This window comes from Peromyscus leucopus, chromosome 5 (genome assembly GCF_004664715.2).
Source record: "Peromyscus leucopus breed LL Stock chromosome 5, UCI_PerLeu_2.1, whole genome shotgun sequence".
NCBI lineage: Eukaryota > Metazoa > Chordata > Mammalia > Rodentia > Cricetidae > Peromyscus > Peromyscus leucopus.
Window position 1 is genome coordinate 106,260,133 of NC_051067.1, and position 13,453 is coordinate 106,273,585.

General features: G+C 44.1%; 1 pseudogene; it reads left to right on the top strand.

The window, feature by feature from the left end:
• Positions 1-9,324: 9,324 nt before the first annotated feature.
• LOC114689129 overlaps positions 9,325-13,453 on the top strand; it is a 5,615-nt pseudogene continuing 1,486 nt past the window's right edge.

A 13,453-nucleotide genomic window follows, 5' to 3' on the forward strand; every position in this document is an offset into this window, starting at 1 on the left:
AAGAGCTTCATTATATAAAATGATGAAAATGTGATCAAATCCATCCATTTATCTGCATATCTTTGTTGTTTTGAGAAAATGTATGAGATATTGTAACCATGTCCAATTGAAGTGTGAAGATGTTTCTGTCACTCAAAACAGTTCCATCTCATCCCTTCACATTGACTATTGTCCTGAGACTTGTTTCCTGGCAACCAACTAACGGCTTTCTGGTGTTGAGGTTTGGAAAAAAACACAATTTAGAAATTTGAAATCTCTGTGTATGCTATCATGGAAATTTGCCTGTGCCACAAGTGTCCTTGACTTGTCATGTCACCTGTGTCCCAAGGACTCTTCCCATGTGCCATCAGGTAGAGCAGAGAAACACTGATGTCCATTCTTGTCTTCATTTTCTCTGGGATTGACTACACAGTTTGTGCCTCCTCACCCTGTCCTGACCCGCTGACTTTGCTCATCTTGTGAGCTCCTGGTTCTGCCTGCTGTGTGAGGATAACAAGGAATATAGAGGTGCCTGGGAAAGTGCCTTGTTCCTGGGAACTACTGAGGGTCTCAAAGCACACAATTTATACCCCTCTGCCTCATACAGGAGTAGTGTTCTCTTTGGCCAGCAAATTGCACCTAATAGTCCCCACCGTATTTAGAATCATTTGAGGAGGTGGAATGGCTCATATAACTGTCCTTTCTCAGCATGAAGAAGTGGGAATAGTTTCATGCTGACCACAATGCACACAGCATACACTATAGGATTTGCAGGGTGCACACACACTTTGGGGATGTTGAGAATCTTCTGTTCTCTTACTGGAAGAATGAGTCAGTGCCTCCCTGCCTAGGTCTTGTACAGTTGCTGTTCAGCATGTCTGGGTGTTGCAGCTCAAAAACTACTGTGGGATTAGAACTCAAGCTCCTTCCACACCAGCCTGTGCTCCCTCCTCTTGTACCCATCCCCATGTGAGCACAGTAACAAGCATCCAGGTAGAAGGGCATGCTTTATACTATCTATTTATCTATCTATCTATCTATCTATCTATCTATCTATCCATCTATCTATCCATCTATCTATCTATCACCTACCTATCTTGAGAAAGGTTGCACTATATTATACTGATTTGCTAAAATTCACTTCACAACCAACATGGCCTGAAACACCACACAGTCCTTCTGCCTGCAGGGGCTGAGATTAAAGGGGTGTACAACTACCCCCAACCTTGGAAAACATGTACCCAGTCTTTTCATTGCTGTTTTAGATCAATAGAACATCATCAATGATTATTCTTGAAGTGCTGTCTCCACATACCATGGGGCAGGAGAGAAATAAGAATATTATCCAGGCTCTAGAGCTTGGTAGACAGAGAGCCCTCCCTTCCTTTGAGTAAAGATGATCCTGGGACTTCCAGGGGAGCCCAAAGACATTACTGAGCTTCTATTGTAAACACAACTCTGTGAAGGTATGCATTTCTGAGGATGTACAGGACACTTCGCCAAGGGAATTTTACATGCTTAGTAGCTCTCTTACCATTGGAAAACTTTATTATCAAATGATTTCTTTGCAATAAAATTTGCCTCTACCAGCATAACTGGGTAAATTTGCATAAGAGTATGAGAGTTTGTAGGCAAATTTTTTCTGTGTCCCAGCACTTACTCCCAAATAACCACAAGGAGGCTTAATATTAATTATAAATGCTCAAAATAGCTTAGGCTAACTTTTACATTTTAAATCAACCCATATTTTCTTATCTTACATTTTAAATCAACCCATATTTTCTTATCTACCTTCTGCCACATGGCTCTACTTTCTTTCAGCACATGTTTATTTTGCTTCCCTCTGCATCTGCCTGGTGACTCTTCTCACTCTGCCCTCCTTCTTCCCAGCATTCTCTTTGCCCCCAAAATACTGTCTAGCCATTGGGCCAATCAGAATTTTATTAACAATGAGGGAAATAAATATTTACAGTGTGCAAAGATTGTTCCATAGCACAGGACATTTCACCAAGGGATGAAAAAACAAGTAAAAACAAGCTTAGTAGCTCTTACCATTGGAAAGTTTGTTGTCAATCAAATGTACCTTTTACCAACATTACTTGGTAAATTTGCATAAGAGTATGAGATAAGCAACAACCCATCCTTCAAAGATGAGAATAATTATTTCATTGGACAATTTAGCTCATGATCATTTATATTTCTGGTCTCTGCTCCCTACAACCACTTGGCTACTTTCTGATAGAATAGTTTGGAAACTCCATAAATTTAAAAACATCAGAGCCCTGGTCCTCCTATCACAGATAAGGAATCATTTGTATCTCATCCTACTATTAGGTATGAGCTATTCAAGCCTGTTGTCTCTTGTTTTACAGTGTTATTCCTTATATACAGGCAACACATTTTACCCACTACCCAGTTTAGGACCACCTGAGTGATCTAATTTAACTATTCTCTCTCAAGTCCTTGTGAACATCTCAAACATAGGTTTTTGAGATAAGTATTTTCTTTTCATTGGGCTAAAGATCTCAGTGAAGAATTGCTGGATCATTTAACATGTGTGTTTAATTTTTAATGAAAATGCCAAACTGTCTTCTATGACTGTATCATATTGTTTTATGTCTATTTATTGTTGATCTCACTGGGTAAGAGGAAATTATACACTGGGTCAACTCTGTACAGCATGAGAGAACAGACATGATTCCCTTAACTTCCCCTTGGCTTGATGGTCTGTGGTCTGTGGTAGTCTCATGTGCATACCTCATATGCATAGATCCTTACTCACATGATAGTGTACTCCCCAAAGCCAGATCACATTCAGACAGAGGTTCTTTTGGGGTGTCAGTCACTAGTCATTTCCCAGTGTTCACAGGTGGGGTGTCCAATATGCAAAAACCCACACTTGTTTTGTGTATGTGAGCCTGTGCCTGAGAGGAAGGGCCAGATAGTCCTGCCTCATAGGGAGCTGACACTAGTGGGAGCTGTTTGATTGCCCAGATCAGGACACCAGCCCTATTTGTCTCCAACATCTTGGGCTTCTTCACCTGTCATATTGTCCTAAACCAGGGATCAGGCCTGGATAACAGGCTTCAGAGTGACCTTCTTCCTGGGAGTAAAGGCAAGGCTTTGGATAACCCCACCCAAAGGAATCCCAAGAAGGGCCAGGCCCACTTCTCCATGTTGAACCAGGATGAACATTACATGCAGTTGGTCATCTATTCTGCAATCAGCAATGTCCTGAAGGCTGGAAGGCTGCAATTATGGACCAAGTGTGCCACAGAAAATATAGGAGCTTGACTGAACTGAGAGGATAGGCAAGACAGCCTGTAGCATGTTGCGTAAGGTTGCCTTATCTCATTAGTGCAAATGGGTTCAGCCTAACTTGCCCATGCTTTGAAGACACAGGGCCAACTTTATCTTTCATGTATCTATGAATCTATTCCTCATATTTGTTCAGCCAATACTTATGCATGCCACTTGTTACCAAGATGGCCTGGTCCCTGTCTCTTTTCAATGAATTCCCTCATGACAATATATTTGTGTCAGCACCAAAGGATACCAACCTTCTTTCATACCCCACTATACCTGTATCTCTTACTCCCTTCTTTACTTCAATTTCTCCCCAAACTCTTTCTCCTTTTCTCCAAGTCCCAAAACTCTTCATGTGAATCAGAAACTTTAGACAATATTGACTACACTAGAGGTGAGTGGGTGTAAAATTCACATGTCTACCTTTCAGGAAGTCCCTTATTTGTCATATCTATAAGTGACTTATGGAACACCTACCTCATTAATCACAACCCCAGTGTCTTAGTAGATTCAAAATACCATAACCAAGTTATCATTATCTGCAATGTCCGTGCTCTGGTGAATGTAGTCTCAAACACTAGGAAGACTGAGGCTGGAAATTTTCATGAGCTCAAGTAAATCATTTCTATGTGGATATTGTCTCTAAATACATATGAGTATAATATATACATGAATATGAACCATAAGCTGTATGGCCTATAAACAGAAATGTACAGAAATTTGCCTCCATGGTTGGTAACCATGAAGTTCAGGGTTATGATGTCAGCATATTTACTGTGTGGTGAGGGTTATCTCTCTGGCGCAAACGCTGCTGCTGTGTGGTCCCTAGTCAGAAGAGACAATTGTGATCATGACATGACTACTCACTAAAGGTCCCAAATCATAATATCATCACACTGGACACTGGGCTTCAATATATAAATATGAGGCATAGAAGCTTTCAGAACACTTGGGAACTTGTCCTTCTATAGTCTCTGCAGGGGTGACTAGTCTGTTTTAGATGTATTCTGAGGTCTTAGCTAAATGTGTGTAAAGTTGTCTTAGTAGCTGAGAATACAATTATTTTCCTTTGTCAGTATGAGTACAAAAAATATCCTGGTATTATTTATATTCATCAGAATAATACAGCTCAAGTAGAAATCATTTTCTTGACCATCCACAGCTATATGTGTGCCCAAAGATGGAATATTTTCACAAGATAAACACACAAGCCGTGGAAAAATACACATAGCTATTTTTTTTTTCAGGGAAGAAAAGTAATGACATAAGAGAAAAACTGCAGATAGAAACAACCAGGCATTTACAGTCAGTGAACCCATGGTCCTTACCAAATGGGGCTTCCCATCAGAGGGTTATTCGTCTATTGGGTCAACTTATTGAATACTAGTTGTCACCTGCTCTATACTCTCTCAATCTCCACCAATAAATGAAAAGAATGTTAATTTAATAAATAAATAAAATAAAATTTGTGGGTACCCATGAACTTTGGACCAACAGCTGTGGAGCCTCCAATGGGCCCTCTGCATGGTTGGGAGAGTTGTATAGGTTGGTCTGTTTGAGGGGCCCCTAACAGTGGGAATAGGATCTATCCCTGGTGCATGAACTGGCTTATTAGAGCCCATTGCCTATGGTGGGACACCTTGCACAGCCTTGATGCAATGGGAGGGGCTTGGACCTGCCTCAGCTGAATGACCTGGGCTTTGCTGACTCCCCACGGGAGGCCATATCTTTTTGGAGGGGTTGGGGGTGGGCTGAGAGGGAAGGCTGAGAGGGGAGGGAAGAGGGATGAGGGGAGGATCTGTGGTTGGTATGTGTAATGAATAAACATTTTCTTAATTAAAAAAACAACAAAATTTAATTAAAAAATACATTTGTTGAGTTTGTAAAGGACTGTGAACTTGATCTGTGTAGGAGCTGGCCATGAAAGTAAGGCAGTAGGGACATGGAGTTGATAGGGGATAGGTACTTCAGAGGTGCCAGGTTTGCAGTGTGTTTCAATGAATCAGCTGTGTTTGAGCAAGGAGGGTGATGTGTAGACCGAAAATCATGACTTCAATGGATGAGGGACTCTGAATATAGATTCAGGAAACTATAAGTCCTGAAAGCAGGGAGCAGTTTGTAGGGTGGTAGGCACGTACATGCAGGTCTCTTTTATCCATATCACCTTTCTCACAGCTGGATCCTGTTCTCTGTTCTCCACCTGTGACATCCTGAGCATGCATCTACTAGAAAAGCCCTCCTGATATTTCCAGTTTCAGTGTCCTGCAGCCTCCTCTCCACCCCAACACCTGCCCTGGGTTTGTTACTGAAAGGACTGTGAATGGAGTGGTTCCAGGTAAAAGGAAAGAGTTGCTGGTATCCTAGAAAGATGTTGGGAGCCCAGCTGTACCTTCCACAGAGGCCAAAGGCAAAGCAGGAATTGAATACGTGGCTTGGGCCTCTCTGCTGTCCATTAGCTCTTGTAACCTCTACCTTGTCATATCAATGACCTATCCCTGTCCCAGTAAACTCTCCGCCTACTCCACTTTGGATCTAAATTCCTATCTGAGCAAGGTCCCTATATTCTGTTTCCTGTCAACAACACACAGTGCACCCCACTGTAGCACAGTCAGACCTAGGAGTCCATCATGCCACCGGACTAACTTCCTAACTGGTTAAATGCTTTGGCCTATGGGATCCTGCTTCTCCTTCATCTCATTCAGGGGAGACTCTTAAGGGGACATAGGGAACCTTAGATTAAACTGGTAAGTTCTGCAGAGCCAGAGACTGAGACTACAGAGAGAGAGTAACTCATAGACATGTCAGAAGAAATTGTAGGAAATGTGTGTCCTCAAATTCCCTCACCAGGGCCTGTGAAATGACTCAGCAGGTAAAGGTGCCTGCCTCTGGGCTGGTGGCCAGAGTTCAACCCCAGAGCCTACATTGTGGGAGGAGAGAACTGACTCCAAATGCCCAGACCAAAGCCCACAGAGTAGCCTTCTCCCAAGCAAAGCATCACTATACAAGAGGAGGTCACCCACACTGAGAAGCCAGCTCAGTAGTAGGAGATCTGAGTTGTGCTGGACCAGCAGGTCAGGGTATAAAGGAGCAGATGGATCTTTTCCCTCAGTGCTTTTGTAGCTGTGGCTGCTATTGGACTTGTGGATAATAATGATATAATACATTGATGCTGTCAGATATCTGTGAGTGTGTCAGCCCCAAGGACAGAACAGTGGACAGGTAGTCATCAAAAGGTATAAAGTTATTGGAGCATACAGAAATTCCTGGTGTCCCACGTTCCTCAGTTGACTTTAGTGGTCCCTGGGTTTCCTTCACCATGCACCTACGCTGGGCAAGGACAGGCTGGATTCTAGAGCAAAGGGCATGTGTGCTCTGGGCCTATCAGCAACTCACAGGCTCTTATCAGAAGTTGAGCCAGAATGGCTTCGTGCCCAGGGTGTTTGCTGCACTTACACTCTCCTAGTGTGAACACTGTTGACCTCCTCCTGGGCCTCTGCCATTTAACAGTGTAAACTTTGTGACTTCTTCCTGAGCCTCCCTAGTCAGATCCACTGAACTCACCTCACTCGTGGCCCCTGCTTTGGGGCACCAGGCTCAGGTGGTCAGGGTTTTCTCCATGCATAAAGATCTGCCTGACCGACTTGTGGCTACTGTGTGGAATATCCCTTCTGTGGATTCCTGGGCTCAGAGTCAGTGACAACTGTAAGAAGGAGGGAGTGTATTCTGACTTATTCTGTCTCATCTTGGCCTGTGTCATCCAAGGGAACATCAGAGTGGTGTAAGCTTAGAGAGAATGCCCAGGATTACTCAGAAGGAATATATTAGCTGTGAGTTTTGTGACACACCTATAAAACCAGAACCTGAGAAGCTGAGCTAGGAGGCCAGTCTGGACTACATAAAATACTCTGTCTTAAAAGTTAAAACAAAAATAAAAAAGAAGAAAAAGAAAAAAAATATGTTCATATAATGTGATTTTCACCAATGATTCCTGGTCTGTAATATGGCTTTTTAACTTCCAGGCAGAAGGAAATGTTGCTCGATTACACAGGGTTTCCAAGTGAGAATTTCTTTGAAGATAAAGCACTGTGGGTGTAGGCAGGCTCTAAGCAGGACCATTTCTGTAGGTTTTGTCTTTTGGAATAACTGTCAGGCATCATAGGCAGGAGCCCAAAGTGAGACACATGGACAAGGATGCTGTCTGGTAAGCCATTGTGTGTAGGCAGCAAGTCACAGGGGACAGGGTGAGCACTTGACTTAGAAAACTGTTGACAAGTCACTCTTGGGTGGCTGTGAGTGGCTGATGTCCTGTCCTCATCCACAAAGGTGGCACCAAAGATGCTGATGCCTGAGGGTCAGATGGGGAGGGCGACACAGAAGATTCACTAGGCTGATTTGGGGCTCTTAACTTTTCTTATTGCAACTCACCAGGTTTCCCTAATTCTGCAGTGTGAGAATGTGGTGCTGTGGGAGGGGAGGTGCGGGGAGGTGGGAGCTGGTAGGGATGACACACAGCAGAAGGAGGGTCTCACTGGACACCTCCCTGCACACTCAGGCAGAGAGGATCAGGACTGCTTAAGACTGCACAGCATCCAGTCAGGACATTTTCTGAGGTAAAGAAGAGTTAACAACCCCATGGAGTCCAAACCCTTGTCTTCACCAATGTCCACACTTAGAGCAGGTAGGTTGTCTAGGTTAGTGGGAGACTTTGTGTCGTCTCCTCATTTCCTGATCCCACCACAGCAGCTGCCATTTTGTGTGAAGGTCACAGCTCTGCTTCTCTCAGCAGCTGTCATGTCAGTGCTGGCACAGACAATGGTGTGTAAGCGTGTGAGTGTGTGTGTGCGTGTGTGAGTGTGTGACTGTGAGTGTGTGACTGTGAGTGTGTGTGTCTGTGTGTGTGAGAGTGAGTGTGTATGAGTGTGTGTGTCTGTGTGTGTGAGTGTGTGTCTGTGTGTGTGAGAGTGAGTGTGTATGAGTGTGTGTGTCTGTGTGTGAGTGTGAGTGTGTGTGAGTGTGAGTGTGTGTGAGTGTGAGTGTGTGTGAGTGTGTGTGAGTGTGTGTCTGTGTGTGAGTGTGTGTGTGTGTGAGTGTGTGTGTATGTGAGTGTGTGTGTGTGTGTGAGAGTGTGTGTGTGTGAGAGTGTGTGTGTGAGTATGTGTGTGTGTGTGTTTGTGGGTGGGTGTTGGAATTGGTTAAAGTATTTACCCATCTCCCGTGTAGAGCCTCTAGACACCATCAGGTTCATGTTCACATCCTCTGGACATCTGTGAATATATTTGTGAATATGATTGTGAGTTGTCCTGGAAGTAGGATGGGAGCATCAGAAGGTCCAGAAATGACCAGAACAGCATCCTAATCCTGTCTCCCTGAGTACCTATCCATGTAAGAAAAGTTATTTCTAACTCTCACAGATCCCCATAAACTCTTTGGTTCCTTGTGACACAATCATTCTCCTTTAGTAATCTCTTGGATTACTAAATTATTCTGACTTTATTGTCACAACAACATTTCAAACTGTACTAAAGGGTCACAGCATTAGAGAGGTTGAGAACCACTGCACTAGGGCCTGAAGGTGTTATTGAACTGCTGCACACACAGGAAGAGGAGCCAGAATTTCAGTGTCTTTCAAAGAAACCAGCATGACCTGACAGGAAGGGGATCTGCAGATCCTAAGATCACCATAAGGACACGGGACCCTAAGGGTATACTCACTACTCAATGAGTCCTGAAAACACAGAGCAGTCTTGAGGATGAAGATCACACTTAGAGCTCCTGCCCTTGCACTATGGTGACTCCATGTTCAAGGACAGGGATCCCGGCATTCCAGAAGACATTCAGATGCCATGCTGTGTCTATCTCAGAGGCCAGGGAAGCAGCAGAACCTGCAGAGGTGGCTTTGCCCTGCCTGCTGACTCTTGGCTCCCTTTGGCTTCTGCCTTATCAGTTCTCCTGCAATAAGAACTTTGTCCAAATCAAATGATTTCCACACCTACACCTGAAAGGTACAAATTCCTGCCTGGGCAAGGCCTACCTGTTCTGTTTCCTGTTGTTATTAGAGTGTTGTCTTGTAGCAGCACAGACTTGGGCCTAGGATTCAACATGCCACTTGATAGACTCCCTGCCTGGCTGTATGCTGTGGCCTGTGGGCTCCTGCTTCTCCTCCTCCATGTGCATGGTGAGTCTGTGTAAGTGAGCAGGAGGAACCAAGGGTCAGAGCTGCTCAGTTCTGCAGTCAGAGGCTGAGCTTACGGTAGGGAAGCACCAGGGAGGGAGGAGCTGGTGGAGATGACAGATGAAAGTGTGGGTTTGTGCACCCCCTAATGCCTCCACCAAAGACCACATGATAGACCCTGTGGTACATGCATGGTCAGAGCTGTGTAAGGATACCATGTACTAAGGAGCCAATGGGAACAGAAGAGTATTGGGAACATGTCCCACCTCTGTGTGTGGTTGTGGCTAGAGCTCCTTCTGACCTTGGATAATGACAATATTTCCTTCATAATCCCAAGTAGCTCTGAGCCTGTCATTTTGTTGACTATGGAAATGCCCTGTCAATTTTTAAGAGGGCCAATGGACAAGGTTTAAAGCTCTAGGTAATCCAGATGACCTCATCTCCACATCTCACAACTTAACCTTGAGGACTGGGCTAATTTTCCCCATGTACCACAGTGACAATGAGGTAGCAATTCCTAAGTGTCACAACTGATGGCATCTCTCCACTTACAGGCCAGGACTCATCCAGCCCCATCAGGAACACACACACAGGACAGGTGAGAGGAAGCCTTGTCCATGTGAAAGACAGTGAAGTTGGTGTCCATACCTTCCTGGGAATTCCCTTTGCCAAGCCACCTGTAGGACAACTGCGATTTGCTCCTCCTGAGCCCCCTGAGCCATGGAGTGGTGTGAGAGATGGAACCTCTGAGCCAGCCATGTAAGTTCTGGGGCCCAGGGACTTCGGCCTGAGCTCTAGGCCACACTGCAGTGCCTCCTCCATCTCAGCTCTATAGCAGCTTCAGTCTGTGCTGAGGGCATCATTGTTCCGATGAATGTGCTAAGGATTAGAGAAGAACAACTGTGCCAGGCTCCTGGGTCAGAGCTTGACACCTGCAGGGATTTAGCTGCAGGTACTGCAGTGAGGAGAGAGACTAAGGCCATTCTTCACAGTCACTGTGACCATCCATTGCCCAGGTGCCATTGACTAAGGAACAAGTACACATGCTTTCATCTGGAGACTATGTGGAAGAGGACGGTACCTTGAGATTCTGGAAGTGAGATGGAGAATGTCTCACTCTCCAATGGTATTGTTCATTCTCCCCTGTAGTTCCTATGTGGGTACAGAATCCCAATACCCAAGTATCTTAGTTTGTTTCCTGTTGCTGTGATAAAGTACCCTGACAAAAGCAATGTGGCGAAGAAAGATTTTACTATGGGTTACAATTCCACGCTATAATCAACCATAGATGGGAAACAACAGAGGCAGAAATTCAAGGGAGATGCTCACATCACACCCCCAGTTAGGAAGAGAGCCTAAAGGAAACATATTGTTTGATGTTGGGTCATAGGTGCTACAGTAGGATGAGAAACATTAAGATGCCAAGCCTTCATTCTTTGAAGGAACAGAGGGGTACAGTGCTTTTGGATAAGACTGAAACTCAGTTACCTCATTCAGTTATTTTATTCAAGCATACAAAATGTTAATTGGGACTGGGAAAGGTTCTAACTACCAAAGTCATTTTCCTCTTGCTGCTCGTGAGAGCGGACAACCCACACACATCTCAGTCCCGTTTGATTATAGCAAGCTGTAATCAAAAGTAAGAATGCCAGGTCTGCCAGGATTGTCTTAGGACCAAGGCCAGTGTATCTCCAAGTTCTCAAATAGCACCAAGCACAGACTCTCCAGAGAAACATTTCTTCAAGGGTTAAACAGTCCCAAACAATTTCTGAGCCTCTACTGATTAACTCAAACATAGTAATGGCTTTGCTGAAACAGTTCTCTCAAATTCAGACACAAAGGCTTTATTGTGTATTTCACTTAAAGCTGTACATAAAGGCTTTACTTACATATCACTACAGACATAAACATTCCTGCTAATGCTTAACTTTCTCTATCCTTATACAATTCAGAAGCCACTTCCTAGGAATGGTACTCATACAATAGACAAGTGTTCCTATCTCAATGAACATAATCAAGATAATTTGCCACAGGCATGCTAAGAGACCAACAGGATCTAGGCCAGTGGTACTCAACCTGGGAGTGCTCTCCAACAGAGTTTGAATATGAGATATCCTGTATATCATATATTTATATTACTATTCATAACAGTAGCAAAATTAAAGTCATGAAGTAGCAACAAAATAGTTCATTGAGGTCTCCACAACATGAGGAACTGTGTTAAAGTTTCAAAGAATTTGAAAAGTTGTGATCCACTGATCTAGACAATCCCTCGTTAAGATTATTTTTCCAGTAGATTCTACATTGTGTCAAGTTAACAGTCAAAACTAATGGCCACACCAGGATTTAAATAGCATAGAAGTGATGAATGATAGTACAGGAAGGCAATCAATTTCATAGAGACGGCCAGCAGTCTTCATCAACTAGCCCTCAGGATATTACTATCTGACCAGAGGTCTCCCTGAAAGTCCTGCTCTATTAACGTTTCCACAAAGCTGGTGGACTCTACCTTGGTGGGAAGGGACTTTAGAGAGGAATCATATGTTATCAGGGCATCATGGAAAGCAGTAGCTGAAGATGGCTGAGAGAATGTGCAAACTAAGACTTAGGTTTGATTATTACATATCCTGAACTAACTGTCTTCCATTTTCACCAGCTGTCTGCAGACTGTTATGATAAATAATGAGATTACAAAGAAGATGAATCTGAACATTCCTCCCACTTCTATGTCTGAGGACTGCCTGTATCTCAACATCTATACGCCAGCTCATGCCCATATAGGATCTAACTTACCTGTGAGTGTCTTGGACTGTGCTTAACTTGGGAAGAGGATGTTTCTTTCTCAGGAAGCTTGGAAGGGACAAAGTAATTCTGAACACTGTAGTTTAGACCCTGATTAATAGTCTTAACTTACTGGGTTCAAGAAGGTCACCCCAGCCATGGTGAGCTGCTTAAATCTGGGTGTGTGACACAGAGCACTGGGAATCTAAAGGTAAGAGGCTCTAGGTCTTTGATTAAACCAGGAATTCTTCTACCAACCTGAACTTGGCAGACCCACTCTATAAAGTGCTCAAGGGCTGCATATTGACATCACCACAATTTCTAGCTTCAGGTTTTGCCAATGGGATCCAATGACTCTTCTAAATAGCAATCAAGAAAGACACTCTTCAAGACACTCCTATTTGCTTTACTTTGATGGGTATAAGAGTGATGATCACATTACTTGTGATCTAGATCCACTTATTCATGCTGATATTTTCTGTTTGGGGAAGTGGGAATGGAAATGTGCTTATAGGCCTAGAGTAATCATCTGTGGAGCATGTCCTGAAATCCTGAGGAGATCTGTGTGTAAGTCGACCTACACAAATGTGAAATTGTTTATAATTTAATAGGCAGCTGGGCTGGGTGTGGTGCTTCTGAGATCTGTGTTGATTTCTCCAGGTGATGGTATGGATCCATGGTGGTGCACTTGTTATGGGAGCGGCTTCCATGCATGATGTATCTAAACTGGCAGCTACTGAAGAAATAATAATTGTTGTAATCCAGTATCGTTTGGGTATCCTTGGCTTCTTCAGGTAATTTTGTGACTGGGCTGGACAATGGGGTCTCAGTAGAACATGGACAGATCTGTAATTCCTGTTCCTGCTACTTCTCAGCACTGGAGACCAGCATGCCAGAGGCAACTGGGGCTACCTGGACCAAGTGGCTGCCCTACGCTGGGTCCAGCAGAATATCGCCCACTTTGGAGGCAACCCTGGCCGGGTCACTATTTTGGTGGGTCAGCAGGTAGCGTGAGTGTGTCTTCACTTGTTGTGTCACCCATGTCCAAAGGACTCTTCCATGGAGCCATTATGCAGAGTGGAGTGGCCCTGCTGCCTGACTTTATCTCTGACACATCTGAGGTGGTCTACACAGTGAGTGCACTCTACACTACCAGCCCTTACTTTGCTGCTTCTGTCCTTGCCTGTAGTACTCTGGTATTCTGTGAAATTGGGA